The sequence below is a fragment of the Buteo buteo genome, chromosome 16, assembly GCF_964188355.1.
Source record: "Buteo buteo chromosome 16, bButBut1.hap1.1, whole genome shotgun sequence".
NCBI lineage: Eukaryota > Metazoa > Chordata > Aves > Accipitriformes > Accipitridae > Buteo > Buteo buteo.
Window position 1 is genome coordinate 19,566,865 of NC_134186.1, and position 18,301 is coordinate 19,585,165.

At 36.0% G+C, this 18,301-nt stretch overlaps 1 long non-coding RNA gene across 7 annotated transcripts in view; it reads left to right on the plus strand.

The window, feature by feature from the left end:
* Positions 1–18,301, plus strand: part of LOC142040336 (uncharacterized) — a 348,847-nt gene that overhangs the window by 142,555 nt on the left and 187,991 nt on the right. The window contains exons 6-7 of one of the 7 annotated variants that reach the window (XR_012653177.1): positions 13,614–13,674; positions 15,412–15,464. The exons of the other annotated variants lie outside the window; for them this stretch is intronic. This is a non-coding gene — a long non-coding RNA (uncharacterized LOC142040336). Of the gene's footprint in view, positions 1–13,613; positions 13,675–15,411; positions 15,465–18,301 lie in introns of those variants that run through there. 7 annotated transcript variants of the gene reach the window in all.

Sequence of the window (18,301 nt, forward strand, 5' to 3'; positions counted from 1 at the left end):
TCACTTGCTTTCTATATTCCAATCCTTTTATTATGATTATTGTCATTTTAATATTGTTATTACTATCATTATTAGTTTCTTCTTTTCTGTTCTCTTAAACTGTTCTTATCTCAACCCACGAGTTCTACTTTTTTTCTGATTCTCTCCCCCGTCCCACTGGGGAGTGGGGAGTGAGTGAAGGACTGAGTGGTGTTTAGTTGCTGGCTGGGGTTAAGCAGGATTTTATTTTCAATTTGTCAGTCTTACTGGTCAATTTGACAGTGGGAGAAAAACTTCCTTTACTCTTCTTCCATTACCGTGTTCAAGGCTTTATGATGAAATAATGCTTTTAATGCAGCTAGAGCCCTGTGCATTATATTCATGTTACATTTGTTTAACTCCTTGATGTGAAGTGGGATTAGGACCTGATTTTCCTGTAAATCAAAACGTTGTTATATTGCTAGAGAGATGTAAAATACTATTCATCCTGGATGAATGTTGTCTTTGGCATCTGTGTAGACTTCCATACTTTAGACATCCTTATCGCAGAACAGAGAGAAGTTATGATTAACAGTTGGAGTCACATTCTGTTGCTGAGGAGGACAAAACTCTGGAAAACTGCTATCTCATCATTACTGCCTTGCAGGTGCAAGAAGGCCATGGCTAGGCATGCATAGCTGCATCTTACATTTATTTTGTTGTGCTTTGCACTGGCATTCTGTCATTCTTGGCTGTCATCCTAGCTGAAGTAGATCAGACAGAGAATGATAAATTTCATATTAAACATAGTGCTCAGACTGCAGGTGAGGAAAAAACCTGTACACTGTTCCGAGATTTTCACAAGGCATATGCCAAACTAATGTAGGAATGGCATGCATGGATATGAAAACATATTTTCACTCTGTTGCTTTTTGCTTCAAAAAACTTTGTGCAATCTACTTTAGAAGGGTGAGAAGTCTTTGAACTTAAAAGACTGTTTTTTTGGGAGAAAATGTTATTATAAGGAGGAGTAAACTTAAACTTCCCATAGGATTTCTTGATGTAAATTATTTGAATTAAAATTTTTAAATATTCTGTCTCAGTCCAAAGGAGAATGATGACACTAATATAGATGAAGTAGCACAGAAGTAATGATAATACTTCTTGGCTAAGATTAGGGCTTTATTTAACTCTGTTTTGCACATACATACTTTATGATAGTTTTTTAGCTTGCTGTTTCATTTAGCTACAAGTGCTATTTGGCATTCTTAGCTGAGTACTATAAGAATTTAGTGGGAAAACAATTTTTAGTCTTATGAAGTCAAAACCAGTTTTTCTTCTGAATTTTTGAAGGAACTTTTCTTCTGAAAAAGTAGTTTTCAGGCCAGATTTCTGCTTTCCAGTTCTCTGTCATTTTAGCTTCAGAGTAATCTGAAATCATAGCCATTATTGATTTGTTTTAAGAAATATTCTTTATAGTCATAAATGCTCAAATTCTCTAAATTAATTCATTGATGAAAACATGCATTGTTTTATTCAATACTTTTAGGAAATATGCTAAACAATTTTCTTAAGCAGTATGTGACAAAGGCTTAAGATGAAAAATACTCATACATACATGAATTTTCAATCTTGCCATAATAGCTGCTACATTCTGTGTGTACTAGTAGAAGCATATGCAATCCTGCAAGTCATTAAGCACATACACAACTTTATACATTTAAGTAATTGTATTTGCTACAGTGGGGCCATTACGTTACATGAGTCAGACTATTTGGCTTCTGTAAAAGTCTCTGCAGGACTTTGATCAACCCTCAGTGAAGTCTTTATAGCGTGGTTAGCATTGGAATTAGTGGACATTTTACTTTCAGCATAGATTAAAAAAAAAAAAAATTGGGATGAAATTTCTTGGGCTCCCAAGAGATTATAATGGTCTGCATTTTAAAATCTTGCCCTGGAATCTGCACTGCAGAAGAAATGATACTATATCTACTCTGATGTAGAGCCCTGAACAGAAGTATACATGCATAGAATTACAGTGAGGAGACTGCAAAAACCTAAGCTGCATCTAGGATATCGGAGGAGGCAGAGGGGAGGGGCACATAAGGTCCTCGATTCAATAGTACTGATTCCAAACATGAACATCCATTGAGCCAGTCTTAAGTCTCTTAAATATTCTCAGCTCTTTAGCTGCCACATTAATAGCTTATGTTGCCTAGTACTGCAGTACAGTGACTCATATTTCCCCTTCATTGTAGATACATTCCACTTGACCTGAATTGACTGATCCCGAATTTGACTGCATAAAAAATTTCAATACTCATGCCATAATCAAATCTGGATGTAATTAAACTAGTTCAAATTTTTATAATCTCAATGAAGCAACAATATTGTTCTCCATGTGTGATTTTTGGTTATGCACAAATGTTCATGCATTTCTAGGTGGATTAAATAAATTCCAAAGTCATTACAAAGATTAGGCTAACAACAAACTTGAATCCCACTACTGTACATTGTGGTACTGAAGAAAAGTTTGCATAGGATGAGAGAGGAAGAAGAGAATAAGTAGGATTAGAAAAAATGTCTTCTAACTGGATTGACAAGTAAGATGTTGTTCTGATGGGAAAACTAATATTCTAATGACAGACTCTTGGTGAGATGCTTACCATATGTAAGGAAAGCATTAGTCACAGTTTAGACACTTTTTTTGCCCTAATCAAGGGTGATATTGGTGGAGACAGGAGAAGGAACATTGCACAGAGCTAATACATTTGGTGCTGTCTTAAGTGCTTAGAACACGGGGCTACTCTGAACTCCTAAGCTCCCTCTGTAAAGAAACCCCTTTTCAAAATTAACATGATGAAGAGTAACTAGAAGCGTTTATGATTTCTTAAGGTTCTAAGGAGAAACTGGATTTTGGTCTGGCTGATTTTCTTGTTTTACAATTGCCTGAATCAAAAGGAAATAGTAAATGTTTATTGCATGGGGGCATTGTCTTGACAGCACATGTTGCATTTCCTATGTTCAAAGAATGCTGTAGCCTAATCTACGCCTCAGAGTTTAAAGGGAGGATTTCAGTGATCATGCCCCTTACTGGTAGACTGGAAGTGGAGAGTTAAGTAATTTATTCAATATTTTGGATAGTTTAATATAACCTTAATGCCAATCCCATCTCAGGCCCTATATTGGCAGAATCTGTCAGACCCTGCTTTATGAAAGTTCTGCAAAAGGATAGTAAAAGATGGTAAGATTCCCTGCGTTGTATGATCTTAGGTGAAATATGTCTAGAAAAGACATCAAGAAATCATATAGCCTATACTTTTTCTCGAGCGCAAGATGAGCTATTCTTACAGAATTTGTGACAGAGAGCTATCTGGTCTGCTCTGTAAAAACCTGTGGCTATGGAGAATCATAACCTTGCTGGGCAGTATTGTCTTGTACTTCCCTATTCTTTCTATTACTAAGTCTTTTATATAGCCTGATTTTAAACACACCCCTCACCCTTCTTGCATTTGAAAGACATTCTTTCCTGTCTATCTAAGCAGGACATGGAGAATTGTTAATTTCTTTTCATAAATTTGAAGTCTTGTCTTCTCTCCTTCTTTCCTGTTTAGACTATAGAAAGCCCGGTGCACTTAGACTTTCCATGTGTCATGCATTGTCTCCTCTTGGGATTTCAGTGCTTACATCTATTTGTATTTTTTTGTCAAGTCTGGTTCTCCAAATGAAACATGTTACTGTGAACAGCTGGGTAGATTTAGCTGGCTGTGTTTAGTGTTCCAATAAAGATCAGCTTAAAATTACATTTAGTGGGGTATATTCCATAGCTGGGGCAATGATTAGTGAAGGAAATGTGTCTGAAGTGGCTGTACCTTTTACTGGATTCTTTTCCGCTTTTTAGACTATTTTGTTGCTTCTACTGTTTTGAAATTTCCATTTAAAAAAAAAAAAAAGAAAAATGTGAATATTTTATTTTAGGTATTCTATTTAAATGATCTTTGAGTTTTTAACTGAACATTTTGCTTTTATTTCTGTGTAAAAGTGCCTATTGATGTGATATTCTAAATATTCTGAAATCCTTGTTCTATGTATTAAAAAGCAATTCCCTTTTTGGTCCCTTTTAATCTCTCATAATCTTATATCTTTCTTCCCAAATAGATAGAAGCATTTTTACTGGGTAATGTCTCCCTAGCCAGAGTATTTGATATTAAAGATTGATTCGATAGGTCTTCTGATGCTTCAGAGACAATGTACCTCTGTTTAGCTTGCATACTTGTTTCATAAAATCTTCTTGTTGGAATGTATTTGCTTTTTCCCAGGTTTGAGCTTAACAAGCAAGTATGTGAGATTACCTGGGGAAACAAAATGCAGATGTGCTCAAGTGTTTGACAAATAATCATATATCAAAGGAGGTAAACCCCCTCCTTCTTCCCCAAATGTTTCAGAAAGCTTGCAGATTGATACCACTGCAAAAATTAGCATGTCTATAAAGTTAGCACTTCCGTATAGTTCTGACAACACACAGACACAATGAAATTGAGTGAATGTTCAGATGTCTGGTAACTTCAGTAGATTTTCACAGAATGTGAAACTATTTTCTGCAGTGCCATAATTCAGGGTGAACCTGTATATTCTACCTTGATGGCAGTGCTATAACAAAGTAGAGACCTTTTATTAATTTTCCCTTGGGCAAAATTCATAATAGAATCTACAAACCACATTCAGCCAGTACAAGAGCCAACAGCATTGTCAGGAACAAATTCAGCCTGTTGTGTCCATGGGTCTGTTGGCATTGCACTCTGGAGAATGTTCAAAGGACAGGTTTTCCCAAGAGCTAAGTACAGCCCAGCTCTTTGCTCTTTTCTTAAAACAAAACAGGGAAAAAGAAATAAAATGCCCTTCACATTCAGAGCCCAGCAGGTCAGTGTGTTTTGTTTTGGCGTTGTCATTAACTGTTTCAAAATAAGCCAAGCAGTCTGTGCTAATGCTTTCACCTCTGAATACTTTGCTGCTTCCAAAGGAAACTTTTTTACAAGTTAGAGTTCATGAAAAACAAACTTCAGGTGGACAGAACAATTGTTTCCATGATGAACAACATTTCAAAAATTGCAAGTTTTTGGATGGCAGAAATTACATTTTCTTCCCTCCTTGATTTTTAATCTTTGTTTCAGTCACCCTGGAATTAAAGGAAAATTGGAAATGTTAGCAGGCTGGAACAGGATGGATGAAAGCAGTATACGTTTCACTCCTTGTCTGTGTTATTTTACTCTTCAGTTTCCTTTGATTCTTCAGCAGATACTGATGGAGGTGTCAAATGTTTCTGCAGTTTATGTGGATCACAGAACTAACACAAGGGGTACCCCATAGGTAATACTCAAGAAATTCCTCCTCCTCTTCACAGTAAACCAGTCTTATTTATCTTGATTGGTAGCACATTGTGTTCTAGTATGAAAGACAGGCTCTGTTCTGAAGAGATATTTAACTAAACTATATATTATATCATCAAAATGACTTTGTGTTTTAAAGCAAAAAAAACAATTCAGAGCAGTAATTAACCACTTTATCATCAGACACTATAAATTTTGTTATGCCTGATGTTGGATCTATTTGGTTTTGGTTTTGTTTTTTTTTTTACAGTAGCTAATCCCACAAAATAGAGATACTTCTGGATATATGTGCTTATACAGTTGTTTATCCCTTTTGTTAATTTCCAAGGGTCAAGAAACTATTGATCAACAGAAAGAATAGACTTAAAAGAATAGTAAATTTTTTCCACCGGAGGCTTAATAAAATGCATTTTTTTGGTTAACGCACAGCTCTAGGTAGTTGAAAGTAGCTTCCATTTAGAAGCATGTATGTGTTCAGGGAGTAAAGCAACAGCCCAGTTTTTACAAAGATAATATATAGTCTCTGGCCTACTTTAGAAATGGATAATATGAGTTAAGTCCTGCTGAGATCTTTCAGATGAGGAGGGGACACTGGTAATTTAATATTACAAGAAACACTAGAAATGGAGTCTATTGAATCTAATGGAGTGAAATTTGTCTATTGGATTTAGTAGCACTGATAGAAGCAGTCTATTGCCCAATCTAAAATCTTCATGAGTGCTTAAAAAAAACCAGGTGACTATAGATTTTGTTTTCCACATCTATGTTGGCTTGGTTTTATAGACTTTTAAATTTCCATGGCCATTGTGGTAAGTATCATATTGAATGCTCCTGACAAATGCTATTGGCTTTCTAGTTACACAGCTTTTTACGTGTGCTATATCTGCTGAACATATTGGCTGGTTAGATCCAAAGTTTAAGAACTACTTTATTAAAGATATTTGTGATTCCAGTTATTTTAATTTCTAAAAAGATTAAAGCTTTAATAGGAATACCCTTAGAACTGAGAGAAGATAGTTCTCTTCTAGGGAGCCAGAGCCAGAGAGCCAGAGCCCTAGAGGAAAGGTGTAAAGCATTGCACGTGCCAGTTGGCTCTGAAGACTAAAGAAAGGCTGCAAGAAGGGGAAGCCACTTTAACCCTTTAACTGGTATTTTAATTCTTTTAGCTAGATGTCTCAGAACTCCATCCAGGTCAGGGGCCTGCATAGTTATGCACTAGACATATAAGGAAGAGTTTTCAGTCTTCAACAGATACAGTCTAAACAAATAGGCAGAGAAGGTAAATGAAACCAACAGATGGAAGGAAGTGTAGGAAGAGACCAAGTAACAGAAATAGCTGCATATTTTGCAATAAATGAATTGGATTCACTGTTCTTGACATATCACTGTCTATGACTACAATAGGACTACATGTTCAGTGTAGGTAATTAGCATCTCTTCAGCCACTAAACCAAGGTTCACATGGCATCTTTTGCTGAATACTATCCTTTAGTTTTACATTTTAAAATGTTGCTTTTATCGTCAGTACCAACGCAAGTTGCTGACTTTGAATGTAAAAAGTAACAACTGTGGAAATTTTTAGCACTAGCTTTTGATATACCTCAAAAATGTCAGCTTGTGTTCAGGAAGGGAAACTGTCTGTCTGTTTCCAGCTGAATTTGCAGTTCTGCTTTCAGTGTAGTAAGATACCGTCACAGGATACTGGATTCATGCCAGAGTTAAAGGTTTCCTTAAAAAAAAAAAAAACAAACAAAAACAAACAAAAAAACCCCCACCTGAACCACTGACAATACTTTTTTATTGAATGTATTATTATTTAAGATGACCAAAGAGCTGTAAATTGTTGCCTGATAAATAGGAACACACTAGAATGACAGATTTTTCAGTGTTGAGCCAATGTATCATAACAATGTACAATAACTCAACTGGGGAAGTGATTGCGTCCAAGAAATTCTTCTGAAGATATTAAGTACTATTCTAATGGAGGAAAGACTGGATAGGCACATTGTTTTATAAGCAAGCCATGCTTTTACATAGGAGCTAGTTTTGACTTGTATGTAGCCTTATATAATTGAATATTTAACTAGTCACAAGAATGTGAGAGAAAGCTGGCATTAGACTTGCTCTGGAACTGTCTGGTTTTTTCTCTCTCTATTGACTGGAGAGGGAGATCTCCCTCCCTAAGCAGGAGCATCCAGTTTAGGCTAGATGTCTAAATTCTAGGTGTCAAATATTGGTCAAATGAATACCTCACTTAAACTTTATAGTTAAAATGTAAGGATATCAGGAATTATCTTCAGCTGAAATCATAAATTGAGTTTAAGTTTAATGAAGCAAAAAGTGCCAAATCCTTAGGTATTCTGCAATTGCTTTATCTATATACTCAATCTGAAGCAAAATCTGAGTAAGTAGTCCAGTGAGTTCTGGTCTATTAGGCTTGCCTTTGAAACCATGAAGAATATAAACCTATGTAGGAAGCAGATATTCCTGTTTGCAAGCTCTTACTTTCTAAGAGCAGTTTGTGTTTGGTTGGTTGGTTTTGCAGCTTTTGCAACAGGCACATAGGATTCCAAGTACATGGGCCTTCTGTTATCCTGAGTGTAAGTCTTGCCTATGAAGTCAATAGGATTGTATGCATTTTCTAGGCTTAGTTCTTCATATATTTTTATGCCATGTCCTCTTGGAACTTCTCTTCAACTTAACACCCTTGCACCCTATTTATAAAAGTCCTTACATTTCTTTCCATTTTCGTAAGTGTCCTGCATATAAAGGAAAATAATTGGCTGCCTTGGTCTGAGCCTTTGCCTTAGTTTCCTTTCCAAGCTGTTATGAATAATTGTTCCTTCTTGGTGTTTAAACTTAACATGCTGATATTTTTGGTTGTTGATTGATTAGTAACCTGTTTAATATCTCTTCATCATACCAACAGCTACACTCTTGATCTTAAGTCATACTTACCTTCCTCCTTTCCTGGAGCCTGCATAGTATGTTCAGACTCCTAAAGAAGGCAGTTCATCAGCAAGTATTGGCTCAATCTGCTTGAATTCATCCCGTTATGAAAATGACACAGTGAAGGCATTACTTTTTCCATGGTCATGTTAAATAGTATCAAGGATAGGGAATCTCTCCTCATTATTTTCATACTGGTATTAAATGAGACAAATTTCTACTTTCTCACACACCAATTTTTATAAACAAGCAGTTGCGCTGTCTAAATATATAATAATGATCCTGTAATACTGTGCTGTGATATAAGGACTATTTCACAACATATTGGGGGAGGGGATTGACTGAAAAACTGTGTATTCTGACATGTTCCTTTCCTTCTTTGAATCATCATCAGTTTAAAATATTTTTTTCAGCACTGGACTAATATCTGTAGTCCAGACTGAGATTCCCTCTGTCTTTACTGCATACCTATTTATTCAGTTAGGATATTAAAAGCTGCTGTAAGGAGAGGATGCCTCTGTAGTTTTACATTAATTGGGCCTGATTTCTGATGTGTAGGGTGCCAGAATTAATTTGTGATTTTTTTTTTTTAACCTATTACTACTCATTATTACTACATATTATTTCTCCTTATTATTTTAATAATTTGGTGGAAACACTGTCAACAATGGATGCTTTTGTTATTTCTGATCATTCTAGAATCTCTTTGAAGCTGCATTTCCTGTAGATAATTAAGTGAAAACCAGCCACTTGTTCTTGCCCTGTAGCAACTTCAGCATTGAAGAACTCATTAAAGTACTAGATTGAGCTTTCTAGGGATGTGTTTTTTGTAACTGAATTTTCCCCCTCATTCTCTACCAGTCTTCCTTTCAGTCAGTGTAATTTCCTTCATATATTAGTACCTTATATAATGCTTTACATTATTTTTCTTTCTGTTACACTTCATTTTTTCCAACAAGTCATGGAAATTCTGGGTTTTGTGTGTTATTTTGTACTGTATTTTGTAGCTTGATGCCTGCAACAGAGCATGGCTAATTCTGTTCGGAGGGGGGCATGCCAACCTGAGTGTATATTCACACTCGGTTCTTTTGTCAGTCTTAAACCGTACCCACTTATTTTTTTACTTGAAATTCTTGCAGTTGTCTCTTCTGTGATTCTTCTGACTGTATCACTGATTATACTCCAACAATTTCATTATGTTTTTCATGTTACCATGTTTTTCATCTTCAGAGCTGTTCTTTATTACTACCTGGAATTCGTATCTGTACATTGGCTTCCTCAGAAATTCGCATTGCCTGTTCTTTCCGTTGTTCTTGCAAGAGATGGCAGGAGTCAAAGCTGCCTTTCTGTTCTCTTTAAAGATTCTGGACAGTGCATTTGTATCCTGATTCAATAATTAATTACTGTGGGATTTTCTGTGCATGCTTGTGAAAGTTTTAATCAGAGATTATGGTATTTTTCATAAGTGTAACTTCAGCTACAGTAACACTAATCTCATCATGTTTTCCTTAAGTGCATCATGAAGGACCTTATTCCCTAAATTTCATTTCCACAAACAAAGTTCCTGTATTCTTTTGCAATGTAGTCACTTGGAGTAATTCTTATGATGTATCCTGGGCACGTTCTCTACCTTCATTCAAGTTTTCTATAAAGCATTATAATGTATGGAGAATATGTCATCTCTTGTTGCTTCCCTGTAAACATATTGATGTCATCCCATCTTAATGGGTAGCATAATATCCTTCACTATAGACCTTATGCTCCCTAATCTTTCGTCCCTAATAAAAGAGTCTAATTTTGCTAATTTTGAGAGGCTCAATTCTCCAAAATACTGCTTTTCTCTTTTTCTCTTTTTCTCTTTCTCTTTTTCTCTTTCTCTCTTTTTTTTTTTTTTTTTTTTTTTTTTTTTTTTTTTTATTGGCAAGGCTATGATATAATACATGTTCCCTCCAAATTTTGGAGGGATCAAAACATTGACACTAATATACTAATTGTCATCTCTTTGTTTCTGAGGCTTACTTAAACATTTCTTAACAGTTATGCTTTTCATAAAATAACCAGTCTCAATTTCTAAAGTGGGGGAGAGAGTAGATTTCTCCATAATCTTTCCTGTGTTGTTTCATCTGTGAAAGAGGAAAATATCCATAGGCAGACCTCTTTAAGTTAGGAGATAAAAAACCAGCATGTCCCATCTGTCAAGTTTGTGCAGTTTCTTGAGAGATCCTGTGTAAAACACCAAGTGTCTGCCAGTTTTCATGCTTACAATATCAGGAGTATACTCATGGACAGACAAAATATGTAATTTCAGGGCTTCCAGAAATTCATATACTGTTAGTTTGGACCCATACAAAAATGTGGCAATTCAATTAGAAATATAGCTGGATAAGTAAAAGCCCGGATGGGGAAGTAAAGCCCTATTTCTGCAGTTGTTTCTTCATACAGATCCTTATGCCTGCACCATGATTCACGGAGGCCATTGAGGTTCTGTGTGTATTGAACAGCAACAGTCTCAAGCTCTAGAGACTTCTTTGATTCAGAGGTTTAGCAAAAACTTATGTGTGTGTGCATTTCTTGTTCATTTGAGTTAGAAAGAATTGGCTTTATGTTTAGTTTTCTAATTCTGAATCAAGTCAAGTGATGCAAACTCAGCTGAATGAATTTTCCATATAATTAGCTTTATCTATGAGACTATAGTGTAACACTACCTTTTGTTATACTTAACAGTAAAATGTATCTAAATACATACGAGTTATGTAGTTTCAAAATGAACAGAGATAACTTAATTTTACAGAAATCCTACTGTATTAGTTCTGTTTTGTGCAAGATGGCAAATGGTAATGTTAATTAAAATGCATCAATGACAAATAATATTTCTGTTAAATTTTATAGAAATAATTTCCTCAAATATATTTATAACTGAGATGTATACAAGCTAACAACTATGATTTCCAAACCCTTTGCTCTTCTGAAAGTGTCATAAACCTTACCGACAGGTTCTAAGCTTTATTAAAGTAATTGGCACTAAGCAATGCATAACATTCAGCTCAAGCATCTTTGAGAGATCCAGGCTTGTAACATTATTTGTATGTAGAAAACATAATGACTGGCTGGAAGTGCCAGCTTCTAACTGGTTATAGTACACACATGTGTTACTAAGTGATTGTTGACTTCAGTGGGACAATCTGCATGCTTCAGGTGGGACATAAATGTGGTGTACAAAGTTTCTAGTGTACCATGAGAAACTAAGAAGTAAATGAGTATCTGAAGGTTAAAGACTAATGTAACAGCTAAACATGCACATCTCTGGGTTGCTCTTTTTTAGGTAGGAGAAATACATACATGAAATACAGTTTCTTTTAAACCTCACTGGTTACTTTTTACCATCTGTAAATTATTTCACAGGCTCAAATTTCACATTTGCTTTTGGCCCAGGTATGCTATATAAAAAACTATCTTGTCTATCCCGTACCCTTTTTTTGCTGCATGAGTATTGAGACTAACGGGCCTGCCCCCTGCATGTGTTTGGCTTTGCTAGAAGCTTCCTCTGTTTTTCCAGACACAATTTTCCTTCCAGATGTTACCTTGTTGGAATTTATTTTCTGTGCCAGCTTCCTGTATGGATTTCTTCAGCAGGACACCTGGTTTGAGTCAAATTATACATAAGCACGCAGTAGGCTTCTGATTTCCTGGAATAGCTCAAAGATGGTTTTGCTAAACAATAAAATCTTTAGGCTGTGAATGATTTGAGTTTTCTGCATTGATTAGAGACAGTGATTATTTTAATCAGTGAATCATAAGAGGCATTTGGCTGAGTTGATCGAAAAATGTATTTAAATATCTCCTGCAAGGATATAGGGACATACCTCAAGATTCCTTTTGATAGATTTTTTTTTTTTGAAGATGCAAGTAATAAGTGGTCATATTTTTAGTCAACATTTTAGCTATTTTTCTAGACATGAAAATACAAGCATGTAGACAAAGTGCTCAGAGTGCAAAATAATGAGAAAATGATAAAATATGGACAATTACACAAGTACATACACTAGATAAGTGGAGTGGGTAGCTTAAAGTGAATGAACTATTTACCGCAAGGGCACTGAGCACTCGCTTCTGTGTAGTGGTAAATGCAGTTACAATATTGTTTGTGTAGCAATGAAAGAATTTAACCTTAGGAGTCATAAATGTATTCTAAAAAGAGTATCACCTGTGTTTCTATGCCCTCAAAATTCTACAGCAAAAAGCAAGTCAAAATATGCCAAAAATAAATACCAGTCCTGAAGCACTTCACCACCAGATCTTGCCTGCTAATGTATAGCAGCAAAATGGTGTGGTGATTAAAGCACAAGCTTAGGACTCAAGATATTTGAAGTTAAATGCTCAACCAGTGTAGAAATTTCTTCTATGACTTTGGGCAAACCTTTTAGTCTCTGTGTGCCTTAATGTCCTTCCATGAAAGGGGTACAATGATTCTCTTACAATTTGTCTGTTCCACACATATGCATTATAAGCTTTTCAGTGTAGGGTCTGTCTCTTTCACATGTGCAGCATTTGGCACCATGATACTCTGTTTTGTGAGACAAAAGGGCCCTGAGTGCACTTAAAGCCCAAAGACAATTCTCTAACAATGTTTTAGATGGAAAATCTTCATTCAGCTTAGCAATAAGACTTCACAGAGCCTTACTAAGGATTAGTCTTCCATGCAGTTTTCTCACATAAATGTATGTATGGAGGAGTCAGCACATCTGTGTTCTTTACATTCTTTGCATTGCTTATAGCCTTATTCAACAGGCTCTGGGCAAATATGACACTGTATATCAAACTTGTTGTTTTTGATGACAGCCAGGAGTCGAAAGAGCTTTTGCAAGTGGCATGATGAAATGACAAAGCGAGGAAGCAGATCTGAGAAAGTGTATGAATCTGAAAATCTCATTGCTTTTTTCCAGCAGTTATCAATCAGTATAAGACAAGATACTGCCTCTTTTAATAAGTCTTGCCTAATTTTTTAGGTATTCAAATAAAAAAAAAATTGAATACCACCTTTTTTGGCAAAGTTGTCATAGAAGCAGAAATATGTTTACCGAAAAATAGTTTGCAATGCCAGGAACATGAATCATGTTAAGAATGATAGGTCAGCAAATTATCTCTTTCCACTGAGATGATTTCATGCTGACCCATTGACAATATTGTAACCATAGACTCACACGTTACTGGAGTACATTATGAGTTACAAGATGGATCAGAAATAAAAAACATCTATGACCTTATTTCTCTGCTGTGGTGGGAAAGAAAAGCTGCTTTCATTGTATTGTTTCACTGTAGGTCAAATTCTTATAGAGAAGATGTTCAGCAACCTGCAAAATGGCAAGGAAGGTACTCTCAGGTATGCTTCTTGCACCAAATCTGAAGTATAACTTTAACAGTGTAGGAGCAGGTCCCATTCAGGTGATCGTATTTCAAAGCATTACAAGTTTGAAGCCAGATTTTGATTCCATATTCTGTTGGTTTACCCAGGATATTTAATCTAAAAGGATATTGACTTTTAAAAGGTGCCAGCTGTTCCTCAACAGTTAAATCTGCTCTCAAAGGTATGAAACATTCAGAATGGCAGCATAAAAATATGCCATATGTTTTGAAATGCAGCTGACTACACTGGCACTGCATGCTGTTATTGTCAGTTCTTAGGTGCTGGACATCCTGAATCACTTCTGAGTCATCATTGCCAGGGAGAAGGGATATCCCAACAGAGAACTTAGAGTTCCTCTGATACATACAGCAAGAATTTAATCTAAATTTGGTCAAGTAATTAATTACCATTCCTTAATTTTGCTTATGTGTTAGTTATTGCATTCTCTGGGTATGCAGTCTGCATCTCTACTTATATCCATTATCACAACATGGAGAATCTTTATTGAAAGACTTGTGGTTTCTTCCTTTATGAGCTTTATTGTTCATTCAAATATGCATATATAGAAGTAATAATAATACAGCATAACAGTGTAACATATGTTGAGTACATTTTTACTTGGGTCCCTTTTTAATACAGAAAAGTTGTTTTTCATGCTCAGATTTGTCTTGTATCATATGTGTACGTCTACACAACAGTGTCCTGAAACAGCACTGAAGGCCACTAGCAGTGACAAAATTGTAAAGCAGAAGAGTTTATAAACTGAGAGCCAGACAAATCCATGTGCTTTGAGTGAGTTATTTTGGTTTTTGCAGACACTAAATGGTGGGTTTTTTTCTGGCCTGGGGGAAAAAAAAAAAAGTCACAGATAAAGTCAAACTCCAGTTATGAAGAACCTAAACAATGTCATATATCTTATAGAACAGTAATATGCTGTAGTACTCCTGTACTTTTCACCTCTTCTCTGATGCAGCTGTTATAGCTTACAGAACAGATCAGAGGTTGTACAAGTGCATTTTCCATGCTTTTTGTTTGACAGGCTGGTGTGCAGAATGAGAACATGTTGGGAAACCCATACTGTACGCTAGACATACTAGTGCATATGCCATTGCATTTTTAAATGGAGATATAACCCAAGCTGCAGGAATATGTTCTGATGTTTGGTAACCAGCATGTATCCGTAATAATTCTACTGGAGTTAATTTTGACTAAAATCACAATTTGGCCCATATATCTGGCACGAAATTCTTAGTGGAGATATTTGATTTCATTTTCAGTAATTGTTTATTTTGAACCTGAGAAGCAGTTTGGTAAATATTTATGGTAAAAATTAAGGCCTATATCCTTGATAGCTGTCTATGGTTAAAATTATAAGAGCAATCTGTGGTCAGCTGAAGTGTTTAAACCAGTAGCATTCAATACTGGTGTCAGATACGGCTTCTGCATAGTTGACCTTGCCTTCAGGCAGGGAGATGGTCTAGAAGACTTCTTGAAATCAATTCCAGACTGGTTTTTTCATGTTCTGTTGCCTTCGTGTCTTCCCTGCAATGGCAGAAATGCATATTTGCTGCTACTTCTTACTGGGAGAACAGATGTTTTTCAAGAAGTTCTGATGTAGTATTCTGTAAGCTATCACACCAATGAAAAAAGTAGAGCTAGAGATATCTGTAACAGAAATAATAAGGATCCTAATTCTTGCATCTTTGCTTATAGATGTGGGATGGTCTCAAGGAATATAAGTTTCCCATCGCTGGATTCCAAAACTGGTATTTTAAGTTGTGAGTAATGTGATTGATCTCAGTATTAACACTGTGATCTGAAAACTAGGCCCTTTTCAGGTACCGCAGGCTGGGCACCCAGAAAACTTTTGAATAATTTTACATAGGAGGTAAATGCATGGATTTTGAAATGGATGCTGTTTTTTAAAACCCATTTAGAGCTAAACTGAGGAAAAAATGAGTCTGTGTTTTGATGAACTTTGAAGCAGTTGTTGCCCTGATTTGTGCTGTGGATGAGGCTAACGATATGTGGATTGACTGTGGTATGTCTGAAATTTTTGGTTTGTAGTAGGTAGAAGACTAGTGTATTTAAGAGTTCTGTTGGGCATGTTACAAGTTAAAGTCCAGTGTGTTTTCAGTTTACTAGAAAACTTTCTGAGAACATATTTCATCAGGGTTTCTGCACTTTGTGTGCTCTAACATAAGCTCAATGTTGTGACTGGGAAGAATGATGAGCAGAAGCAAGAGAAGGTGTGTGAGCCTTTACCCACACTCTTTTGAGATCATGTTTTTCAGCTTTGCCTTAGCTACTGGGCAGTCTCAGGAGAAAGCAGCAGGCTGTTGAGGGAGGCTTTGGATACTTAGTGTATAACTTTTGATGTAGCTCACATACAGTTAGTAGCATATACAGAACATTTTTGAAAGCCCTGCACTACAGCAAACAATGTTATGGCCAAAGGGTCAGATTTTCAAAGGCTAAATATTAACCAGTCCGTCTTTCACCATCTGATGTTCTTGCAAGGTACTCAGATGCTTGACAGTGAATTTATGTGGTGATCTGCTTGCTTTTACTTTTGTTTTTTCAAGGGCAGCTTAGCTCTACTGAAATTCCAGGTCCTGGATATAAACATCTTTCTGAGGAACCCAGCTTAAGCCTTCTGACATACCAAGGATACCTCTTACTGTTCTGGGGTTTAAAAAGAAAAGAAAGTGAACTGCAGAGGAAATAATTTGAGACAACAGTGAATTTGTATAGCCAAATGGAAATCATATATGGCACTTAAAGAAATTACTAGTAGTAGATTAACTTTTTGTAACACTATACACAAAACCTGAATTTTTAAAAATTTTGTTGTTGTTGTTGTTGCTGGTAGAAGGTAAAGAAAATCTGATAGGTGCTTGTGTGTGCATACATATATATATATATGCGCAAAATGCATCCTTTTTATGTTCTGATTCAGAAGTGATTCAGAATGTCAGTTGAGTCAGCACAGACTGAAAGAATATGATTAATATACATCAGTGATATGTACCATATAGACAAGATAATGTTCCTAATGTACTAGACTTTTTCAGAATTCCTTACTGAATCCCGTTTATATGTGTTAGTCCAAAAGCTAGTTAGAAGGAAGGAAAAACAGTGTCCCACCTCCCCTCCTCAACAAACCTGTGATAATTTATTTACATTTTGTTCACATAACTAAAAGATGTTTGTGTTCTGTTTTGAAGAAACCAGACGCTCCTGCAGAATTTTTTAGAGAGAATTTGTGAGTAATCCCACTTAGTACCTCTGTTTTCAATGTGGAGTTAACAAATAATGTAATGATTCTGTGTATTCTATAGTTTTTAGAAGGGTTTACACAGACTAGGTGTACACCTGAGAGTGCATGCAGTCTACACGTACATCTACATTAGCAACTCAGGGTGAAGTAGGGATATGTTTTGGTACAACTTTGTGCTGTGTCAGTACTGGGATATGCACTCAGCTGTGTCAGTGGTGTGTTCAAAGTGGTTTAATTCCTGGTAGAACTGAGGTTGAAATTGTGTACCTGGTTGCCACCTGGAGTACCCACTTGAAATGTGGATGTGGGGTTCTGCAGCAGTTAGCTCTCATGCATGGTGTGCACTCAGGCACGCAGCATCCAGTCTACACTCATTGCTAGTAATGACACAATGTGGACACTTTGTCCTCCAGTTGTGGCAGATTGCAGCAAAATGAACTCTGATCCTTCCCTTTTTGGATACCTCAGTCAGTTATGTGGATGCACCTTATGTGATATTTAAGTCCCTTGATGGCCATTACTGGCTACTCTAAACCACTCCATGGCTAATAAGAGAGGTGTTAATGTAGCAGAGTCCAAGATCAAGGGAGGATAAGCAGCATAAACAAGTAGCCATTTTCTAAACATTATCCTGATAAGCTTTTGAATTTAGTCCAATAAGCCTGTTAATGAAGACAGTATCTTACAGCACTTTAGAATTAAGTAATACGAAAAATCAAATTGAATCAATTAAAAGCCTGCGGTAAACGCAATAAGCTACTGTAGAGTTAATATATTTTTGAGGAAAAGTGACTACATTCAACATGCCTAAGATGAAATGGTGAGGAAAATTTAAGTTCTAATGTTCTTTTCAAAGTTTCAAATATGGTCAGAGCTAGTTGTTTAGATATTTAGTAGGAGATAGTAGAGGTCTCTCCTCTGTTATTCTGAGTGACATTTTGTGTAATGGATATGTCAAAGTAAAGATGAAATGGTAATTAGAGGAAGAGAGAAAGGAAAAGAGAGAAGGAGCAGGCCAAGCAGGTGCCAATAGCACAAAGAAACACAAAAACCTAGTAAATGCACAACATGACTGTTGCGACTATGCTCTGCTACTTCAAGGCTAAAAATATGTTGGGAATTAATATCCTTGTTCCTAAAAAACTGTATAAGGATTATTTTTTGTACCACTTGCTTGTTTAAAAGAAGGAATTCTGACAATGATAGGTGAAAATGCACAATAAAAGCTCACATTTAGTGAAAATACTTCTACTGATTTCTTCTTGTTTCTGGAAAAGGGACAGTTAGATACCACTCTGAGGGAAGTAAGATTCCTTAGCTCTA